Source organism: Gorilla gorilla, chromosome 3 (assembly GCF_029281585.2).
Source record: "Gorilla gorilla gorilla isolate KB3781 chromosome 3, NHGRI_mGorGor1-v2.1_pri, whole genome shotgun sequence".
NCBI lineage: Eukaryota > Metazoa > Chordata > Mammalia > Primates > Hominidae > Gorilla > Gorilla gorilla.
In genome coordinates, this window is record NC_073227.2 from 56,712,403 (window position 1) to 56,727,453 (window position 15,051).

The 15,051-nt window shown below is 40.4% G+C and overlaps 1 protein-coding gene across 10 annotated transcripts in view; it reads right to left on the reverse strand.

Moving 5' to 3' along the window:
• Positions 1-15,051, reverse strand: part of FRYL (FRY like transcription coactivator) — a 281,060-nt gene that overhangs the window by 205,057 nt on the left and 60,952 nt on the right. For 8 of the 10 annotated variants that reach the window (XM_063705269.1, XM_063705268.1, XM_063705267.1 and 5 more), the window contains exon 2: positions 6,707-6,886. The exons of 1 other annotated variant lie outside the window; for it this stretch is intronic. The gene's annotated coding sequence lies outside the window, so the exon portion shown is untranslated. Of the gene's footprint in view, positions 1-6,706; positions 6,887-15,051 lie in introns of those variants that run through there. One more of the 10 variants, XM_063705270.1, reaches the window with a different exon arrangement.

Here is a 15,051-nt window from a genome sequence, read left to right on the forward strand (position 1 = left end):
CTCCTGGAATTCTTAACCACATATTTAGATATAGTTTGTGTATTTGTGGAACACCTACTCCCCTCTTAGACCATTCCCTGAGAGCTAGGATTATACTATTTGCCACTAGTGCCTAGCCTGTACTTGAAACCCAATAGGTACTCAACAAATACTTGTTGAATAAATAATGAATAAATAATAAATAAAGTCAAAAAGGTCACTTCAATTTCTCATCTGGGAAAATGGCAATACCATTACCTGATAAAGGGAACACAGGTTTGTGGATAAAGTCACATTCTATCTAAAGCATGTTGAACTTGAAAAAATAATGAAATAGGTCTGACGTGTACAAGTGGAGACACTAAATGTCGAACAATCACTTATCCAAAAGAATAAATGTAACGTTAATGAAAAAGAATGAGGAAAAAATGAAGCCAGTTGAAAGCAGAACAGAGAATACCTCTGTTTAACAGGAAAAAGAAAACAAAGACAAGAGACTGATATTTCTAATGTGTAAAGAGCTTATAAAATAAAAAACACCAACAAACAGAAAAGGGGGCTAAAGAAATGGACAGTTGGAAAAAGAAAAAGAAATGCAAATGCCTCTTAGCCATATAAAAAGATATTCAATATCACTCACAAAGAAGGGGAAATTAACACTACAATGAGATTCCATCTGACAAAACCCTCAAAATTTGACAACATATTGGGCTGACAAGGTTATGTTTGAAAAAAAAGGCACTCTCATACATTACTGATGGGAACACAAAGAGGTATAATTTCTTATGAGGATAAATCTAGCAATACCCAAGCTTTTAAAAAACAACAACAACAACACAAGGCTGGGCATGGTGGCTCACGTCTGTAATCCCAGCACATTGGGAGGCCGAGGCAGGGAGATCCCTGAGGCTAGGAGTTCCAGACCAGACTGGCCAACACGGCAAAACCCTGTCTCTACTAAAAAATACAAAAAACAGGCTGGGTGCAGTGGCTCACGCCTTTAATCCCAGCACTTTGGGAGGCTGAGGCAGGCGGATCACCTGAGATCAGGAGTTCCAGACCAGCCTGGCCAACAAGGCAAAACCCCGTCTCTACTAAAAGTACAAAAATTAGCTGGGCATGGTGGCAGGCACCTGTAATCCCAGCTACTCAGGAGGCTGAGGCAGGAGAATCGCTTGAACCCAGGAGACGGAGGTTGCAGTAAGCCGAGATTGAGCCACTGCACTCCAGCCTGGACAACAAGAGCGAGACTCCGTCTCAAAAAAAAAAAAAAAAAATTAGCCAGGCGTGGTAGCGCACACCTGTCATCCCAGCTACTCGGGTGGCTGAGGCACAAGAATTGCTTGAACCCAGGAGGTAGAAGTTGCAGTGAGCCGAGATCATGCCACTGCACTCCAGCCTGGATGACAGTGAGACTGTCTTAAAACAAACAAACAAACACTGCATTCTCATTTACCCTTTGGCCCTGCAATTCCACTTCTAAGAACCTGCCCCAAACACAGTGGCAAGATATAAAAAGATTTATATATCCGCAAGGTTATGCATTTATATTATACCATTTATATTAGCAAAAGATTATAAACAATCCAAGTCCCCATCAATTGGGAACTGGTTAAATAAACTACGGCACATTCACCCAATGGGTTATTATATAGCTATAAAAAGAAATCAGTAATACACCACTAAGGAGTGATCCCCAGAATATAACAAGTAAAAAAACCCAAAAAACAAAGTATATGGTATCCTATCATTTATATAAGGAGAAATATGAATATATAGCTTGCTTATATTTTTCTTAAAAAAAAAAACAAAGTTTCTAGAATATTAGTACTTATACGGAGAAGAAAACAGAATTTGACTTTGGAACTATAAAACTATTATACATGATTATAAAACAAAGTTACATTTTAGAACAGTTATTAAATATGAAAGATAATGAACTTAATTGTATATCCAGTTGGTGGCATAACTATAGAGAACAATTATTAAGACTAACTTAAACAGTATAGTATTTCTGAGAGCAGCCCCTATGATCATACTTCCTGGTATTCACACCCTTAAGTATTCACTATTCACCTCCTTTTTTTTTTGACACAGAGTGTCACTCTGTCGCCCAGGCTGGAAAGCAGTGGTGTGACCTCAGCTCACTGCAACCTCTACCTCCTGAGTTCAAGCGATTCTCCTGCCTCAGCCTCCTGAGTAGCTGGAACTACAGGCACACACCACCACTCCTGGCTAATTTTTGTATTTTTAGTAGAGACAGGGTTTCACCATGTTGGACAGGCTGGTCTCAAACTCCTGACCTCAGGTGACCTGCCTCAATCTCCCAAACTGCTGGAATTACAGGCATGAGCCACTGCGCCTGGCCTCACCTCCCTTTTAGTGTAGACTGAATTGAAAGACTTGATTCTAGGAATAGAATTCAGCTGAATACCTTGTTCCTAGCATCATTATTCACAACAGCCAAAACGTGGAAAGAACTCAAATATCAGTTGATGGATGGATAAAATGTGGTATGTAAATACAATGGAATATTATTCAGCCTTAAAAAAGAATGAAATTCTAACACGTACTATAACATGAATGACCTTGAAGACATTATCCTGGGTGAAAAAAGCCAGTCACAAAAGGATAAATACTGTAACTGCATGATTCCACTTATGAGGTACCTAGAGGGGTCAAACTCTTGGGAAAGTAGAATGGTGGTTGTCAGGGGCTGGGCAAAGAAGACGATGGGGAGTTATTTAATGGGTATAGAGTTTCATTTTGTAAAGATGAGAAAGTTCTGGAGATGCATGATAGTGATAATTGCACAACAATGTGAATGTATGTAATGCCACTGAATTGTACACTTAAAATAGTTAAAATGTTAAGTTTACATTATGCACACTTTAGCACAATAATTTTTTTAAAAGGATGCAGCAAGTGTGATGGGCTCCCACTCTAAGAATAAATTACAGAAAGAGCTTGGTTTCCATCTTGGATGCCCTCTCTCCCTTGCTCTGAACTAACAACCAGCTGCCCATGTTGTTAGCTGCCCTATGGAAGGGTCAAGGAATTGGCCTCTGGCCAACAGCCAGAAAGAACCTGAGACCTGTTAATAATCACATGAGTGAGCTTGAAAGCACCCCCAGAAGGCTGTTCCTCTGTGCCTCTTTTACTTGAGTTGTGGGATGATTGCAGCCCCAGAAGATACTTGGATTGCTGCTTTATGAGAGACTCTGAGCCAAAAGCACCCAGCTAAGCTGCAACCCGAAGAAACTGACTCACAGCAACCATGAGACAATAATGTCACTGTGTTAAGCCACTAAGTTTCAGGGTAGTTTGTTACACAGTAATAGATAATAATATATATAGTAATTTGACTAAACATTGCTAAGAGAATGTGCTAAGTCCAAAACAATATTGCAAATTTTTTCATTTTTTAATTATTTTTATTTGCATCATGTTTTTTTATAATATGAATGTGCAGAAGTGCAAATTCTATTTCTGAGTATATACCCAAGGAAAAAAAGTACACAGATCTGCCCAAAGATATGTACAAGAGTGTTCATAGCAATTTTATCATTACTTTTTTAAAAGGTCTTAAGGATACATACTGAAATACTTATAAATAAGATACATGATGTCTGGAATTTGCTTTAAAATAACACAGGAGTGGGAGAAAAGTTGGTGGGGAATAGCTAAACAATTTGGGCATGACTTGATAATTACTGAATCTGAGTCTGAATACAAAGCAATTGGTTACACCAGTCTGTTTACTTCTGCATATGTTTCTCATTTTCCATAATAAAAATTTTAAATAAATAAGACAAAACGTTTATTTTACAGACACTAGAAAAAAAAATCCTGAAATAAAAAGAAGATCCTCTTTCCAAGACCTTAGAAAAGAAACTGTTCCAGGTAATAATGAGGTCTAAGGCAAGAAGTGATTGAAGTGAGACGTAAGAGAACTTTGAGGCTCCAGTTCTGGTGAACTAATGCTGACTTTAGCTACCTGCCAAAGAATCACACCCTTCTCCCAAATTTGTTTGAAAAAGTATCTGTATTTCTTTTTCTTTTTTTTTTTGAGATGGAGTCTTGCTCTGTCTCCCAGGCTGGAGTGCAGTGGTGCAATCTTGGCTCACTGCAACCTCCGCCTCCTGGGTTCAATTGATTCTCCTGCCTCAGCCTCCCCAGTAGCTCGGACTATAGGCACGTGCCACCACGCCCGGCTAATTTTTTGCATTTTTAGTAGAGAGGGGGTTTCACTGTGTTAGCCAGGATGATCTCAATCTCCTGACCTCGTGATCAGCCCGCCTCGGCCTCCCAAAGTGCTGGGATTACAGGTGTGAGCCACCACACCTGGCCTGTATTTCTTTTTAAGAGAAAAGGTGGTAGGCACCTGTAATCCCAGCTACTCAGGAGGCTGAGGCAGGAGAATCGCTTGAACCCAGGAGACGGAGGTTGCAGTAAGCCGAGATTGAGCCACTGCACTCCAGCCTGGACAACAAGAGCGAGACTCTGTCTCAAAAAAAAAAAAAAAAAAAATTAGCCAGGCATGGTAGCGCACACCTGTCATCCCAGCTACTTGGGTGGCTGAGGCACAAGAATTGCTTGAACCCAGGAGGTGGAAGTTGCAGTGAGCCGAGATCATGCCACTGCACTCCAGCCTGGGTGACAGTGAGACTGTCTTAAACAAGCAAACACTGCGTACTCATTTACCCTTTGGCCCTGCAATTCCACTTCTAAGAACCTATCCCAAACACAGTGGCAAGATATAAAAAGATTTATATATCCACAAGGTTATACTTTATATTATACCATTTATATTAGCAAAAGATTATAAACAATCCATTCACCCTGGCTGGAATGCAGTGGCGCAATCATAGCTCACTGCAACCTCAACCTCTTCGGCTCAAGCAATCCTCCCACCTTACCCTCCCAAGTATCTGGGACTAAAGGTGTGCAACTATCACACTTGGTTGATTTTTAAATTTTCTGTAGAGATGGGGTCTTGCTGTGTGGCCCAGGCTGGTCTCAAACTCTTGGCCTCAGGTCATCCTCCCACCTGGGCCTCCCAAAGCACTGGGAATACAGGCATGAGCCATCACACTTAGCTTCAAAAGGTATCGTGTGTTTTTTTTGTTTGTTTGTTTGTTTTTTTGAGATGGAGTCTCGCTGTGTCTCCCAGGCTGGATGCGGTGGCGCGATCTCGGCTCACTGCAAGCTCCGCCTCCTGGGTTCACTCCATTCTCCTGCCTCAGCCTCCTGAGTAGCTGGAACTACGGCACCCACCACCACGCCTGGCTAATTTTTTGTATTTTTAGTAGAGACTGGGTTTCACCGTGTTAGCCAGGATGGTTTCGATCTCCTGACCTTGTGATCTGCCCGCCTCGGCTTCCCAAAGTGCTGGGATTACAGGCATGAGCCACCGCACCCAGCCCTAGGTATCTGTGTTTTTATAAAGGGTCCCAGAATTAGAATCACTGATCTAAGATGTAGTGACCCTGGAAAATTGCTAACGTGAAAATAATGGATGCTAGACACGTTAAGGAAGCATAATGAGAGCCACTAATATGATATTGGAGTGGACAGAAAGAGACGGTCTGAGTGAAATGAAGGAAAGTCCTCAAGGTCAGTAGGAGAGAACGATAAGAATGTGGAAAGAAAGAAAATAAAAGAAAGACACCAACTTCAAAACAGAAAAATTAACTGAAAAATGTTCTGACAGTGGAGATCTTATTCTTGCCCCACAATTCAACAAAAATAGATCTAAAGTGTCTCTATCAGATAGGTTAGGGAAGAAAACATAGCCTCAAAAAAAACCAAAAATCTATCAATTTGTTCATTATAGTTCATAAAGTGTTGGGATTATGAAACCACCAAAAATCCTTACAAATCATTTAGTCTAATTCACCCATTTCAGACGAGAAAACTGCGTCTACCAAGGCTAATTAACTGGCATTCTAGAAAACTATGCAATTAATGATTAGAACTAGAGCTAAAATGTACCCCAATTTTCACTCTATCTGCCTTTCATCTTTATCTAATACCACATTTTCCATTTGGTAACTTACTTCTCTATTATGCTAAATGTCATTACATATTTTCATTCTTAAACAGTAGGCATTGGTCGACTGGCTCAAAATGAGCCTATTTCAATCATTTTCTTTTAAAGGTCTCCCATTTCTGCTCAATTTTACTCTCCCCTCACTACCCCTATGTGTTCTGAGTAAATCTCAGAGTTGCCTAGAAAACTTGTTGGCTAACTGACATCTATGCTTCCAAAAAAAAGTCAGAATATGAAAAGGCACACATAGTGCTATGCTATAAAAAGAAGAGCTGGCATTGCACACCTCTCTTATCATTTCCATGAATGTATACATAATTTACAATTGCCAGGAAGTAGGAGGATATTCTTCAACAAATGGGCTGAAAATCCCTAAATAGGTAAGACAGTAACAAGATAAACTATCTCAGCCTACAATAAGGGACTATAGAGTACAAATAAGGCACATAAAGTGCACAGGCATAAAGTTGTTCACATGTGTTTATATTCTTTATAAACATGCATGTTCTGTGCACAGAATGTAATATGTAAAAAATGTTTTGAGATCTCGAAAAATCGGTTGTTTCTGCCACTTTTAGATTTGATTTAGAAAAAAATCAGCAAAAAGTGCAGGTATTAACTCATATATAAAAAAGGAAAGAAGGCCTAGAAAAGAGGAAATATACATGTCCTTACCACTTAGAAATGGTTGTTGAGGCACAGAGTTTGTAGAAAAGACACCAAGTTTGGAAAGGATCCATCTAGAAGCTTTTTTGATCTGGAGCTTGTACTTTACAGGCACTCGAGTGGGCACACTGGTACAAAGCAGTAGTGAGTGAGTCACCGTGTGTGAAGCAGAATATGGAATGTTCTAGGCTGGAAAATTAAAAAATAGGAAATATGGTTATTACTAACAGCCATGCTTACAACATGTTAACATTTTAGCAGCTTCCATATATCACTAATCAAAAGTCTGCAAGTTCCTCAAAGGTTAAACATCATCCAGTAATTCCACACCCAGGTATATACTCCAGAGAAATGAAAACATACCCACACAAAAATATGTATACAAATGTTCATAGCAGCATTATTTGTAATGGTCAAAAGGCAGAAACAACCTAAATGTCATCAATTGATGAACAGATAAATAAAATGTGGTATACCCACAATGGAATATTACCTTGCCATGAAAAGGAATAAAGTACTGATACATGCTACAACATGGATGAATCTTAAAAAAAACATTATGCTGGGGGGAGGAGCCAAGATGGCCGAATAGGAACAGCTCCGGTCTACAGCTCCCAGCGTGAGCGACGCAGAAGACGGGTGATTTCTGCATTTCCACCTGAGGTACCGGGTTCATCTCACTAGGAGTGCCAGACAGTGGGCGCAGGTCAGTGGGTGCAGCGCACCGTGCACGAGCCGAAGCAGGGCGAGGCATTGCCTCACTCGGGAAGCGCAAGGGGTCAGGGAGTTTCCTTTCCTAATCAAAGAAAGGGGTGACAGACGGCACCTGGAAAATTGGGTCACTCCCACCCGAATACTGCGCTTTTCCAACGGGCTTAAAAAATGGCGCACCAGGAGATTGTATCCTGCACCTGGCTCGGAGGGTCCTACGCCCACGGAGTCTCGCTGATTGCTAGCACAGCAGTCTGAGATCAAACTGCAAGGTGGCAGCGAGGCTGGGGGAGGGGTGCCCACCATTGCCCAGGCTTGCTTAGGTAAACAAAGCAGCCAGGAAGCTCGAACTGGGTGGAGCCCACCACAGCTCAAGGAGGCCTGCCTGCCTCTGTAGGCTCCACCTCTGGGGGACAGGGCACAGACAAACAAAAAGACAGCAGTAACCTCTGCAAACTTAAATGTCCCTGTCTGACAGCTTTGAAGAGAGCAGTGGTTCTCCCAGCACGCAGCTGGAGATCTGAGAACGGGCAGACTGCCTCCTCAAGTGGGTCCCTGACCCCGACCCCCGAGCAGCCTAACTGGGAGGCACTGCCCAGTAGGGGCAGACTGACACCTCACACGGCCGGGTACTCCTCTGAGACAAAACTTCCAGAGGAACGATCAGACAGCAGCATTCGCGGTTCACGAAAAACCGCTGTTCTGCAAACACCGTTGCTAATACGCAGGCAAACAGGGTCTGGAGTGGACCTCTAGCAAACTCCAACAGACCTGCAGCTGAGGGTCCTGTCTGTTAGAAGGAAAACTAACAAACAGAAAGGACATCCACACCAAAAACCCATCTGTACATCACCATCATCAAAGACCAAAAGTAGATAAAACCACAAAGATGGGGAAAAAACAGAGCAGAAAAACTGGAAACTCTAAAAAGCAGGGCACCTCTCGTCCTCCAAAGGAACGCAGTTCCTCACCAGCAATGGAACAAAGCTGGACGGAGAATGACTTTGACGAGTTGAGAGAAGAAGGCTTCAGACGATCAAACTACTCCGAGATACAGGAGGAAATTCAAACCAAAGGCAAAGAAGTTAAAAACTTTGAAAAAAATTTAGACGAATGTATAACTAGAATAACCAATACAGAGAAGTGCTTAAAGGAGCTGATGGAGCTGAAAGCCAAGGCTCGAGAACTACATGAAGAATGCAGAAGCCTCAAGAGCCAATGTGATCAACTGGAAGAAAGGGTATCAGCGATGGAAGATGAAATGAAAGAAATGAAGCGAGAAGGGAAGTTTAGAGAAAAAAGAATAAAAAGAAATGAACAAAGCCTCCAAGAAATATGGGACTGTGTGAAAAGATCAAATCTACGTCTGATTGGTGTACCTGAAAGTGATGGGGCGAATGGAACCAAGTTGGAAAACACTCTGCAGGATATTATCCAGGAGAACTTCCCCAATATAGCAAGGCAGGCCAACATTCAGATTCAGGAAATGCAGAGAACACCACAAAGATACTCCTCGAGAAGACCAACTCCAAGACACATAATTGTCAGATTCACCAAAGTTGAAATGAAGGAAAAAATGTTAAGGGCAGCCAGAGAGAAAGGTCGGGTTACCCACAAAGGGAAGCCCATCAGACTAACAGCGGATCTCTCAGCAGAAACTCTACAAGCCAGAAGAGAGTGGGGGCCAATATTCAACATTCTTAAAGAAAAGAATTTTCAACCCAGAATTTCATATCCAGCCAAACTAAGCTTCATAAGTGAAGGAGAAATAATATACTTTACAGACAAGCAAATGCTGAGAGATTCTGTCACCACCAGGCCTGCCCTAAAAGAGCTCCTGAAAGAGCACTAAACATGGAAAGGAACGACCGGTACCAGCCGCTGCAAAATCATGCCAAAATGTAAAGACCATCAAGACTAGGAAGAAACTGCATCAACTAACGAGCAAAATAACCAGCTAACATCACAATGACAGGATCAAATTCACACATAACACTATTAACTTTATTTGTTAATAAAGTTAGTTTAAATGTAATAAAGTCCATTTAAATGTAAATGGACTAAATGATCCAATTAAAAGACACAGATTGGCAAATTGGATAGAGTCAAGACCCATCAGTGTGCTGTATTCAGGAAACCCATCTCACGTGCAGAGACACACATAGGCTCAAAATAAAAGGATGGAGGAAGATCTACCAAGCAAATGGAAAACAAAAAAAGGCAGGGGTTGCAATCCTAGTCTCTGATAAAACAGACTTTCAACCAACAAAGATCAAAAGAGACAAAGAAGGCCATTACATAATGGTAAAGGGATCAATTCAACAAGAAGAGCTAACTATCCTAAATATATATGCACCCAATACAGGAGCACCCAGATTCATAAAGCAAGCCCTGAGTGACCTACAAAGAGACTTAGACTCCCACACATTAATAATGGGAGACTTTAACACCCCACTGTCAACATTAAACAGATCAACAAGATAGAAAGTTAACAAGGATACCCAGGAATTGAACTCAGCTCTGCACCAAGCAGACCTAATAGACAGCTACAGAACTCTCCACCCCAAATCAACAGAATATACATTTTTTTCAGCACCACACCACACCTATTCCAAAATTAACCACATAGTTGGAAGTAAAGCTCTTCTCAGCAAATGGAAAAGAACAGAAATTATAACAAACTATCTCTCAGACCACAGTGCAATCAAACTAGAACTCAGGATTAAGAAACTCACTCAAAACCGCTCAACTACATGGAAACTGAACAACCTGCTCCTGAATGACTACTGGGTACATAACGAAATGAAGGCAGAAATAAAGATGTTCTTTGAAACCAATGAGAACAAAGACACAACATACCAGAATCTCTGGGACACATTCAAAGCAGTGTGTAGAGGGAAATTTACAGCACTAAATGCCCACAAGAGAAAGCAGGAAAGATTCAAAATTGACACCCTAACATCACAATTAAAAGAACTAGAAAAGCAAGAGCAAACACATCCAAAAGCTAGCAGAAGGCAAGAAATAACTAAAATCAGAGCAGAACTGAAGGAAATAGAGACACAAAAAACCCTTCAAAAAATTAATGAATCCAGGAGCTGGTTTTTTGAAACGATCAACAAAATTGATAGACCGCTAGCAAGACTAATAAAGAAAAAAAGAGAGAAGAATCAAATAGACACAATAAAAAATGATAAAGGGGATATCACCATTGATGCCACAGAAATACAAACTACCATCAGAGAATACTATAAACACCTCTATGCAAATAAACTAGAAAATGTAGAAGAAATGGATAAATTCCTCGACACATACACTCTCCCAAGACTAAACCAGGAAGAAGTTGAATCTCTGAATAGACCAATAACAGGAGCTGAAATTGTGGCAATAATCAATAGCTTACCAACCAAAAAGAGTCCAGGACCACATGGATTCACAGCCAAATTCTACCAGAGGTACAAGGAGGAGCTGGTACCATTCCTTCTGAAACTATTCCAATCAACAGAAAAAGAGGGAATCCTCCCTAACTCATTTTATGAGGCCAGCATCATCCTGATACCAAAGCTTGGCAGAGACACAACCAAAAAAAGAGAATTTTAGACCAATATCCTTGATGAACACTGATGCAAAAATCCTCAATAAAATACTGGCAAACGGAATCCAGCAGCACATCAAAAAGCTTATCCACCATGATCAAGTGGGCTTCATCCCTGGGATGCAAGGCTGGTTCAATATATGCAAATCAATAAATGTAATCCAGCATATAAACAGAACCAAAGACAAAAACCACGATTATCTCAATAGATGCAGAACAGGCCTTTGACAAAATTCAATAACCCTTCATGCTAAAAACTCTCAATAAATTAGGTATTGATGGGACATATCTCAAAATAATAAGAGCTATCTATGACAAACCCACAGCCAATATCATACTGAATGGGCAAAAACTGGAAGCATTCCCTTTGAAAACTGGCACAAGACAGGGATGCCCTCTCTCACCACTCCTATTCAACATAGTGTTGGAAGTTCTGGCCAGGGCAATTAGGCAGGAGAAGGAAATAAAGGGTATTCAATTAGGAAAAGAGGAAGTCAAATTGTCCCTGTCTGCAGACAACACGACTGTGTATCTAGAAAACCCCATTGTCTCAGCCCAAAATCTCCTTAAGCTGATAAGCAACTTCAGCAAAGTCTCAGGATACAAAATCAACGTACAAAAATCATAAGCATTCTTATACACCAATAACAGATGAGCCAAATCATGAGTGAACTCCCATTCACAATTGCTTCAAAGAGAATAAAATACCTAGGAATCCAACTTACAAGGGATGTGAAGGACCTCTTCAAGGAGAACTACAAACCACTGCTCAATGAAATAAAAGAGGATACAAACAAATGGAAGAACATTCCACGCTCATGGGTAGGAAGAATCAATAATGTGAAAATGGCCATACTGCCCAAGGTAATTTATACATTCAATGCCATCCCCATCAAGCTAGCAATGACTTTCTTCACAGAATTGGAAAAAAACTACTTTAAAGTTCATATGGAACCAAAAAAGAGCCCGCATCGCCAAGTCAATCCTAAGCTGAAAGAACAAAGCTGGAGGCATCACACTTCCTGACTTCAAACTATACTACAAGGCTACAGTAACCAAAACAGCATGGTACTGGTACCAAAACAGAGATATAGACCAATGGAACAGAACAGAGCCCTCAGAAATAATGCCACATATCTACAACTATCTGATCTTTGACAAACCTGACAAAAACAAGAAATAGGGAAAGGATTCCCTATTTAATAAATGGTGCTGGGAAAACTGGCTAGCCATATGTAAAAAGCTGAATCTGGATCCCTTCCTTACACCTTATACAAAAATTTATTCAAGATGGATTAAAGAATTAAATGTTAGACCTAAAACCATAAAAACCCTAGAAGAAAACCTAGGCATTACCATTCAGGACATAGGCATGGGCAAGGACTTCATGTCTAAAACACCAAAAGCAATGGCAACAAAAGCCAAAATTGACAAATGGGATCTCATTAAACTAAAGAGCTTCTGCACAGCAAAAGCAACTACCATCAGAGTGAACAGGCAACCCACAAAACGGGAGAAAATTTTCGCAACCTACTTATCTGACAAAGGGCTAATATCCAGAATCTACAATGAACTCAAACAAATTTACAAGAAAAAAACAAACAACCCTGTCAAAAAGTGAGCGAAGTACATGAACAGACACTTCTCAAAAGAGGACATTTATGCAGCCAAAAAACACATGAAAAAATGCTCACCATCACTGGCCATCAGAGAAATGCAAATCAAAACCACAATGAGATATCATCTCACACCAGTTAGAATGGCAATCATTAAAAAGTCAGGAAACAACAGGTGCTGGAGAGGATGTGGAGAAATAGGAACACTTTTACACTGTTGGTGGGACTGTAAACTTGTTCAACCATTGTGGAAGTCAGTGTGGCGATTCCTCAGGGGTCTAGAACTAGAAATACCATTTGACCTGGCCATACCATTACTGGGTATATACCCAAAGGACTATAAATCAAGCTGCTATAAAGACACATGCACACGTATGTTTATTGTGGCACTATTCACAATAGCAAAGACTTGGAACCAACCCAAATGTCCAACAATGACAGACTGGATTAAGAAAATGTGGCACATATACACCATGGAATACTATGCAGCCATAAAAAAGAATGAGTTCATGTCCTTTGTAGGGACATGGATGAAGCTGGAAATCATCATTCTCAGTAAACTATCGCAAGAACAAAAAACCAAACACCGCATATTCTCACTCTTAGGTGGGAATTGAACAACGAGAACATATGGACACAGGAAGGGGAACATCACACTCTGGGGACTGTTGTGGGGTGGGGGGAGGGGGGAAGGATAGCATTGGGAGACATACCTAATGCTAGATGACGAGTTAGTGGGTGCAGCGCACCAGCATGGCACATGTATACATACGTAACTAACCTGCACATTGCGCACATGTACCCTAAAACTTAAAGTATAATAATAATAAAAAAAAAAACATTATGCTGAAAGAAGCCACTCACAAAAGGCCACGTAGTATATGATTCCATTTATATGAAATGTCCATAACAGACAAATCTAACAACGAGAAACCACGTAAGTGGTTGCCTAGGGCCAGGAGACAAAAGATAGGTGGTGACTATTAATGGGTACAGGGTTTCTTTCAGAGGGTGATGAAAATGTTCTAAAAATCTATTATAGTAATGGTTTTGCAATTCTGTGAATATAAAAAAGGCTCTAATTGTACACTTTATTTATTTGAAAAGGGGTTTGATTCTGTCACCTAGGCTGGAGGGCAATGACGCAATTATAGCTCACTGCAGCCTCAAACTCCTGTGTTCAAGCAATCCTCCTGCCTCAGCCTCCAGAGTACCTAAAAGTGCAGGAGCATGCCACCATGTCCGACTAATTTTTTAATGTTTTGTAGAGATGGGGTCTTGCTGTGTTGCCCAGACCAGTCTCTATTTCCTGGCCTCAAGTGTTCCTCCTCCCTCACCTTCCAAAGTACTGGGATTTCAGGCATGAGCTATCACGCACAGCCTTAAGTTGTACATTTTCAATTGGTGACTTGCACGGCATGTGAATTATATCTCAATAAAGCTGCTACTTTTTAAAAACTACAGTCTATAACTTCCTAACTACTACCCAATATCTGACATATTATTCTACATCACCTTATAACTCCATATAATGAGAAAAGCATTGAATTCAGTGATAAAACCAGATTACTGGCAATCCTAAAACCATAGACAAGCAACAAGTTCTGAGCTTCAATTTCCTTGTAGGGAAAAGGGGAGTCCTCTCTGGTACACCATCTTATTTTTCTCCCAATAACAGAGTTGCATCCTAGAGTAAATTGTGTTTATTCTAAAATCAGTTTATGTCTGTTGTATTTACTATAATTACATAGTTTAGTTGCATATTACATCAAAAATGAGTGCAAAAACAAAATGCTTTGTCTCTAAACATTAAATCATGTAATTTAAGGCAAGCCACTTTAAAAACATTTTAAAGAAAATGTCTTGGCTATACATCAAAAGACTGGTGAAATATAAGCATTCATACACGTATAAAATATTTAAGGTATGTATCTTTCTTTCTCATTTTAAATAAATATTCTATTTAGCCAACCCAACTGCAGGTGTATTATATAGCCAATATTGTTTAAGAGAACTTCTACTCTATACGTTAGTTGTATAAAAGATGAACATAAGTACACTACTATTATTTCATGTCACACTCTAAAGTGTGAAAATTGACCCTATTAAATTTGAATTCTCTCTTACAGAGGTTGAGGTTTGTCTACTCTTCAAGTCCCCAGGCCCACTACAGTCCCATACTCTCTACAGACACCTTCATCTGCTTAAACTGAAAAAGGTTGCCCAACGTCAACCCTTCAAATTCAAGACTGCTGAAGTCCCTCCTTCTTGTGCTCATAGGCTCTATGTGTGAAGCATTTTTTTTCACATATCTCTCAGAATCCTCCCTTTTCAAAGCTAATCCTACATCTGACCTACATATTCAGGTGACCATTATGCTCCCCCAACACACAAAAAAAGTATTACTTACACTCATGCTCCATAGACTCCTC